This window comes from Rutidosis leptorrhynchoides, chromosome 2 (genome assembly GCF_046630445.1).
Source record: "Rutidosis leptorrhynchoides isolate AG116_Rl617_1_P2 chromosome 2, CSIRO_AGI_Rlap_v1, whole genome shotgun sequence".
NCBI classification, from domain to species: Eukaryota; Viridiplantae; Streptophyta; class Magnoliopsida; order Asterales; family Asteraceae; genus Rutidosis; species Rutidosis leptorrhynchoides.
In genome coordinates, this window is record NC_092334.1 from 108111420 (window position 1) to 108119675 (window position 8256).

Below are 8256 nucleotides of genomic sequence, written 5' to 3' on the forward strand. Positions count from 1 at the left end.
CAAACACGCCATCCTGTTACAGTCCTAGTAGGAATAAGCTCATTTTTCTCATTTGTGATGACAGTCATGCCACCCTTCTTAGGCACGCATTGAACTGGGCTTACCCATGGACTATCAGAGATTGGATAAATTAAACCTGCATCAAGCAGTTTAATAATTTCTTTCTTAACAATATCTTGCATATTCGAATTTAGTCTTCATTGGCGTTGCACATACGTTTTATGACCTTCTTCCATAAGGATTTTATGTGTGCAATACGAAGGACTTATTCCTTTAATGTCATGAATCTTTCATGCAATAGCTGGTTTATGAGCTTTTAGCACAGAAATGAGTTGAGATTTTTCATTTTCAGTAAGAGAAGACGATATTATTACAGGTAATTCAGATTCACCATGTAAATAAGCATATTCCAAATGGTTTGGAAGTGGCTTTAACTCTAATGTCGGTGGTTCTTCTATCGATGATTTATATCGATATCTGTCTTCTTCTTTTAGCATTTGAATTTCTTCTGTTGTTGGTTCATATCCATTAGCCATAAGTGTAGCTAACATTTCAGCTTCATCATTTGGTTCAGTTCCTTCTCCTAACGAACATTCTCCTGTTCCTTGTAATTCTGGAAATTCTTCTAATAATTCTGCATGTGAATCTATGGTTTGAATATAATAACATGTATCATCTGCAGATTGCGGTTGTTGCATGGCTCTATCCACTGAAAAGGTAACACTCTCATCCTCTATACTTAGGGTCAATTTCTTACCAAACACGTCTATTATTGTTTTAGCCGTGTTTAAGAATGGTCTTCCTAATATGAGAGGAACTCGAGAATCTTCTTCCATGTCCAGAATAACAAAATCTACTGGAAATACTAAAGTACCAACTTTAACTAGCATGTTTTCCATTATCCCTCTAGGATATTTTACTAATCGATCGGCTAGTTGTATGCTTATTCGTGTTGGTTTCAATTCTCCAAGGTCTAGTTTAGCGTATAGTGAATACGGCATTAGATTTATACTAGCACCTAGGTCTGCCAATGCTTCTATTGAACTAAGACTACCCAGAAAACATGGAATTGTGAAACTTCCTGGATCTGATAATTTTTCTGGTATCTTATTCAATAGCACTACAGAACAATTAGCATTCATAGTAACAGCCGAGAGTTCTTCCATTTTCAATCTATTTGTGATTAGATCTTTCAAAAATTTAGCGTATCTAGGCATTCCTGAAATCACATCAATGAAAGGAAGATTGACATTTATCTGTATAAACATATCCAAAAATTTAGATTGCTCGGCTTCAAGTCTCTCTTTTCTCATTTTACTCGGGTAAGGAAGTGGTGGTTGGTATGGTTTAACATAAGGTTTAGCCTTAACTGTGTTATCTTCATTAACTTTTTCAACTACCGGTTCTTTTTCCTTATCTTGCTCAGATTGTGGTTCTTGTGGAGTAGGAATAGCTTCATTAGAAATTACAGGTATTTCGGGTGGTTTAAGTGTAATACCACTTCTCGTGGTAATGGCTTTAGCTGTTTCATTCCGGGGGTTAGCATTTGTATCACTAGGTAAACTTCCTGGTTTTCTTTCACCTATTAACCTTGCTAGGTTGCTCACTTCTTGTTCCAGATTTTGAATTGAAGCTTGTTGATTTCCAAATGCTTGAGCATTTTGTTCATTGGTTTGTTTCAGAGATGTGAAAAACTGTGTTTGAGATTCAACTAGCTTCGACATCATATCTTCTAAATTTGGCTTTTTATCATCAGTTTGTGGTAGTTTGTTTTGAAAAATAGGTCTTTGCTGATTGTAAGTATTATTAGATACTTGTTAATTGATAGGACCTTGTTGGTTGTTGTATGGAACATTTCGGTTATAATTCTGATTTTGATTGTAGATTGGTCTTGGCGGTTGATAATTATTCTGATAATTATTTCCAGGCCTTTGGTTTATGTATGAAACATTCTCTCTTTGTTCCATTTTTAGTTCAATACTGAGACAATATTTTGTTAAATGTGGTCCTCCACACTGCTCACAACTAATTCGTATTAAGTGGATATCTTTAGTCATCTTTTCCATTCGTCTCTCGATAGCATCTATCTTTGCAGAAATGGAATCAAAGTCATGGCTAGAATCGGCTCTAGCTGCTTTAGATGATCTAACGATATCTTTTTCTTGATGCCACTCATGTGAGTGGGAAGCAGTGTTATCAATAATTTTATAAGCGTCAGTTGCGGTTTTCTTCATAATAGAACCACCAGCTGCTATATCTATATCTTTCCTTGTAGTGATGTCGCATCCTTGGTAGAATATTTGTACTATTTGACAGGTGTCTAAACCATGTTGCGGACATCCTCTCAATAACTTTCTAAATCTTGTCCACGCTTCATATAGAGTTTCATTTGGCTTTTGTGTGAACGTAACAATTTCTCCTTGAAGTCTCACGGCTTTAGATGCCGGAAAGAATTTTTTAAGAAATTTTTCAACTAAAACGTCCCATGTATCAATCGCTCCTTCAGGTAACGATTCTAACCAATCTTTGGCTTCTCCCTTTAAAGTCCAGGGAAATAACATGAGATATATCTGTTCATCCTCAACTTCTCGAATTTTAAATAGAGTGCAGATCCTATTAAAAGTACGAAGATGTTCGTTTGGATCTTCCTTCGGCGCACCACTAAATTGGCATTGATTAGTTACCATGTGTAGGATTTGTCCTTTGATTTCATAATCTGGCGCATTTATGTCAGGTTGAGTAATTGCGTGACCTTGGCCAGTGCGTTTAGCTCTCATTCGGTCTTCCATACTTAGAGGTTCCAGATTCTCCATGATTGAATTTATTGAATCTGAATCACTATAGGATTCTGATTTAATGGGTTGTTCGTCAACAATCTCTGTTTGAATGATTGGTTGTTTCGGAGGAAAGATTAGTGGTTTAGGATCTCTGAATTGTCCTTGAATATCCTCCGGATTCTCAATTGTGAGGTCGGGTTCAAAAATGGATTATCAGAAATTTGAATTGGAGTACTTGGTTGACTGGATGACGATTCTTAAGAAAAATCAACGGCGACAATATTGGCTAGATGTTTTGATCGAGTTACAGGTGGTGAACGTACAAAAGGTGGTGAACGTTTTGCTCGGTGCATTCACTGAATATCCTATTAGTTATAAAAATAAAAATTATATAAGTTATCAAATTAATAGACTTTTCTGCTTTTGCCCACGTTTCGAAAAGCCAATAGATGCAGCAGGGAGCCAGAACCCTTTAAATCGGAAGCTCACAACTCAGCCACTAACAAATCCAACTATTACTACGAAACAGAAAATTTGGATGTCTATCAATTTAACCACTTAAAATAATTTTTCGTTGAAGTTTAAAGAAATTTTAGATAAGAAATAGAAAATTCTATGTCCTAAAAACTAGAGCGGCAAAAAATAAGAATGAAAAAGAGCGCGTCGGAAAACGTTGAAAAATAAAAGGTCGAAAAATAATAAAAAGAACGTAGCGCGTCGAAACTTAAAAGTCTAAAAACTAAGAATTAAAAGTTGCGTCTAAAAATATTAAAGCTTAAAAGGAATTCTATATCCAAAACAGTATAAACTTAAAAAGGTACTAAAATATTAAAACGGCGTCGCAAAATTCTAAAGCACCTAAATATCAGTCTAAAGAAAAAGTACTTAAGGGATTTTACGGCAAAGCCTAAAAATCTAGAAATAAAAATAACTATGGCAAAAACTATGACTTAAAACTAATTATGAGCGAAAAATACAAATATTACTCTAAAACGAATAAAAAGATACAACATATAAAAATAAACTTAAAGTTGTAAAAAGTACAATTTTTATAAAAATAGTATTTTTATATTATTTATTTTATAAAACTATTAATTTTATAATTTATTAAAACTAATTAAACTAAATAATACAAATTAATTAAAAACTAAAAATAAATAATTAAAAACATTAACCCTAATTAGGGTTTTAATTAAATAATAATAATAATAATTACCCCGTAATTAATGCAGTACCAGGTCACATGGGACGTGTCAGATCACTTCATCCGGTCGCATGAAATTTTGCCTTCGGGTTCATGCGATCGCATGAAGTAGGGTTTCGGTTCATGAGATTTCATTTCTCCGCGAGTGCGGATGTGGGTACCACAAAAACTCCGCGAGTGCGAATTTTTTTTTTTATAAAATCTTTAATAATAAAACAATTAATTAAATTTAAAATTTTGTTTTCCTTTTTATTTAGGACGATGTTGTTTCGGTACGTTTACCTAGTCCGTCCCTCGACAAAAATTTAAAATTTGTCATTTTAAAGCGTTTGTTTTAAAAGCAAAGATTTTTGGGTTTTTTAAATATTTTTGGCATACTTTAAATCAATAAGATTAAAAATAATGATAACAAAATTTCTCGTCCCGCCCCCGGGTAAAGCAATTTCGGTTCAACGACATAGTCTTCAACTCACGACGAATTTTAAATATCAAATTTTTAGCTTAATAAAATAAAGTAAATTTTTTTTTTTAAATTTACACCAAACTTAAATTTAAAATGCATAAAATTAAAAATTCATATTAATATTATTAATATTTTTATACATTAATTTTACAAACTTATATTGAAAATATTAATTTTTAAAATATTTAAAAACTTAAATATATTGATTTAAAAAGATTTACAATAATAATTTAATATTTATATATTAATTTTAAAAATAAGGTAAAAATAAAATTAAAAATCTTTTTTGTCTTTTATCCCACTTTAATCAATCAAATATTATTAAAAATATACGCCCCTCTTTTGGGTAAAGTAATTTCGGCTATTTTACCTAGTTTTACTCCTGACGAATTTCTGAAATATTTTGGATTGATTGATTAAAGATATTTATACCTTAAGAATAAACGGTAAATTTCGCAGTGATGTAATAAATTTTTGTATGATATCAATAATTTCTGTTTCACATACCTAATTTTATTGAATATCAATTTAATACTTTATAGCGAACGATTCAGCGTTTATTATCAAAAGGTTAAAAGCAATAAAATAAAATAAAAACTGTACATACTTACCTATGAGAAAGAATTCTCAGAGACCTGCTTTAGCCGACTCATAGGAGAGTCGTGTGATTTGGTTTTCCATAGCTACATAAGCGTAACCTCGATTCTTCAATAACTTTTCTTCTAAACATATGAACGGTCCTTCTCTGCATAGAGTAACAAATTCGGTATTTGAATATGTTTGATTGTTCGAACATTTACCTTCGTGTGACCATTTTCCGCATTTATGACATCTTTCAAGGTGTCGTGCTCTTCTTTTTGTTGCAGATTTTGATTTTCCTTTACCAAAATGTGTTTTATGATGATCTTTCCTGAGTTCTTTCCTCAATTCGTCCATTTTGCCTCTTATGAATGATACCATGATGTGCGTAGAGGTGTATACAAAATAGTTTATATTTTTACAAGAAAATACTATTAAATATGATACAATTTTACACAAGTTATTTATTTATTTATAGAGTGGATATACCTAAACCTTGCTACAACACTTATAGGCAGTGTACCTAATCGTATAGTAGTGTAGTTTTTAGTAAGTCCGGTTCGTCCACAGGGAACTCGCCAAGTTTAACGCTATATTTTTTTAACTTATAATTGTAAAAATACAAAAATATATATAAGTAGTATTATTATTATAAAAGGGGGTTTTTACCTTTTAATGACCGGTTTGTCGATTTTAAAACTTTAGTCGCAGTTAAAACCTAATGTAAAATATTAAAAATAAATATAACTTAATTTTAAGCGTAACGTAAATAACGATAATGAAATTGCGATAAATAAAAGTGCGATAAATAAAGAGTACGATAATTAAAAGTGTAATTAAATAAAATAACAGTAAATAAAAGTGCGATAATTAAAAGTGCAATTAAATATGAAATAAAGGAAATTAAATATGAAATAAAGGAATTATGCTTATTTAAACTTCCGTAATCATGATGTTTGACGTGTTGATTTTAGTTTATTACCATGGGTTAATTGTTCTTTGTCCTGGATTATTCGATATGTCCATACGGATTTGTCCATAATAGTCCATCAGTCATAATCATAAAGTGCGGAAGTCTTCGTCAAATTATTCTTATTCTCGATGTCAAATATTCCAACTAATTGGGGATTCGAATTGTAACAAGGTCTTAATACTTTGTTTAATGAATACACCAGGTTATCGACTGCGTGTAGTCCAAGGTTTTACTACTTTGTTAACAATTACACCAATTACCCTTGTATGTAATTCACCCCTGTTTCAACAAGTCTATTGATTGTTAATCCATCCCCGTGTCCGGTCAAATGAATAATTATTGGTATTTATAGATATCCCGCCCACCGTACCCAGTCAAGCGTATGTGGTTATATATAAATACGTCAAATTATAAGTCTATATATTAAATTAACGAGGTATCATTTAGTTAATATAAAGCCCATTAATAGCCCATAGTCTAATTTTCACAAGTGTCGTTTTTTTGTCCAAACCTCAATTATGGTACAAAGCTCAATTACCCAATTTTAATATTTAGCCCAACATCACGATTACTTCGGTTTAAATAAGCATAATAACAACTTAGCTACGAGACATTAATTTAAAAAGGTTGAACATAACTTACAATGATTAATAATAACGTAGCGTTACACGGACAGAATTTCGACTTATACCCTTACAACATTCGCTAACATACCCTTATTATTAAAATTAAAATTAAAATTAAAATTATAATATATATATATATATATATATATATATATATATATATATATATATATGTGTGTGTGTGTGTGTGTGTGTGTGTGTGTGTATACGTTGAAAGAGAAGAAAGAAAAAGATATTGTAATGTTGCTCAAAACTGCGAAATTTATAGGCATGTGGCCTGGTACCTACTGCCATGCGATCGCATGGATTTCTCTCATCCAGGCCATGCGATCGCTTGGCCTGCTTTTCTAGGTCACATGTCTTTGTTTGCATTCTGCCGACGGTTTATAAATATATATATAATATATAAATAATTTTAAGAATTATTTAAATATTATATTATATTTATGTGCATAGTTGACTTGTAAGTTTTAGTCCGTTGCGTCGAGCGTTGAGAGTTGACTCTGGTCCCGGTTCCGGATTTTTGAACGTCCTTGCGTACAATTTAATATCTTGTATTTTGCGTTTTGCATCTTGTACTCTTGTAATTTTGAGACGTTTCTCATCAATAATTTGAACCACTTTGACTGTACTTTGTACTTTTGAGCTTTTTGGTCGTTTACGTCTTTAATTCGTCGAATCTGTCTTTTGTCTTCACCTTTTATTATTTAAACGAATATTACTTGTAAATAGAACAATTGCAACTAAAAGCTTGTCTTTCTTGAGGGATAATGCTATGAAATATATGTTCGTTTTTAGCATTATCATACCGCTTCACTCGGGAGTGTGTCATTATTACGTTTAGTAATCATAGCGTGTAGTAGTAGACCATGGTTCATATCAAAGGAATTCTTCATCTCGTAAAATCTAAAAATAAAAATTCAGAATGGAGGGAGAAGACTAGTTCTTTAGGGTCTGCTAGGGAAAGACCATGCGGATTCCCTTTTCGAAAACTACACGAAAACAGAAAATCTAACTCTAACAGAAATATATATTATCCTTAAAAAGACTTGATTCTCCCCACACTTAGTTAGCTGTGGTGTCGAAATTGTGATTAACTTCGTTTTCAATTGGACTATCAACAACTTGTATATCTCTGACTTTTGCTTCAAGCCAATTGTTGATTTCCTCTGTAACTTTCACAAATTCAACTAACATTGCCTTTTCTTTAGGCGGTAAATTGGATACTAATCGGTTACATAACTTAAAGTTCCCCTTAATCCTAGCATCTTGGATCCGTTTATAAAGTTTCTTCGTTGAACTATTAAAAATGGGTTCATCTAATTTCCTATCAACAATGGGGTTCTTTGTTATCGGGTTATTATTAGGTGTTTCTTCATCTTCCCCACACTTAGGCATTTTTATTGGTTCAACAGTTTTGATTGGTGGAGATTTAAACTTTCGGTTCACAAAGGTGTCCGGTTTGTCACCATCCCTAAGTGTCATTCTACCTTCTCTTACATCAATGAATGCTTCGGTGGTTGCTAAAAATGGGCGACCTAAAATTAGAGGAATATCAAGGTCTTCCTCTATATTAATAACTATAAAGTTTGCAAGAAAGGTCAAACTTCACACTTTAACAAGTAAATTATTGG

General features: G+C 32.1%; 1 non-coding gene across 1 annotated transcript; it reads left to right on the forward strand.

Moving 5' to 3' along the window:
* Positions 1-2322: 2322 nt before the first annotated feature.
* Positions 2323-2429, forward strand: LOC139895186 (small nucleolar RNA R71). Its single transcript, XR_011775649.1, has one exon. It is a non-coding gene; the product is annotated as a small nucleolar RNA R71 (small nucleolar RNA).
* Positions 2430-8256: the final 5827 nt, after the last annotated feature.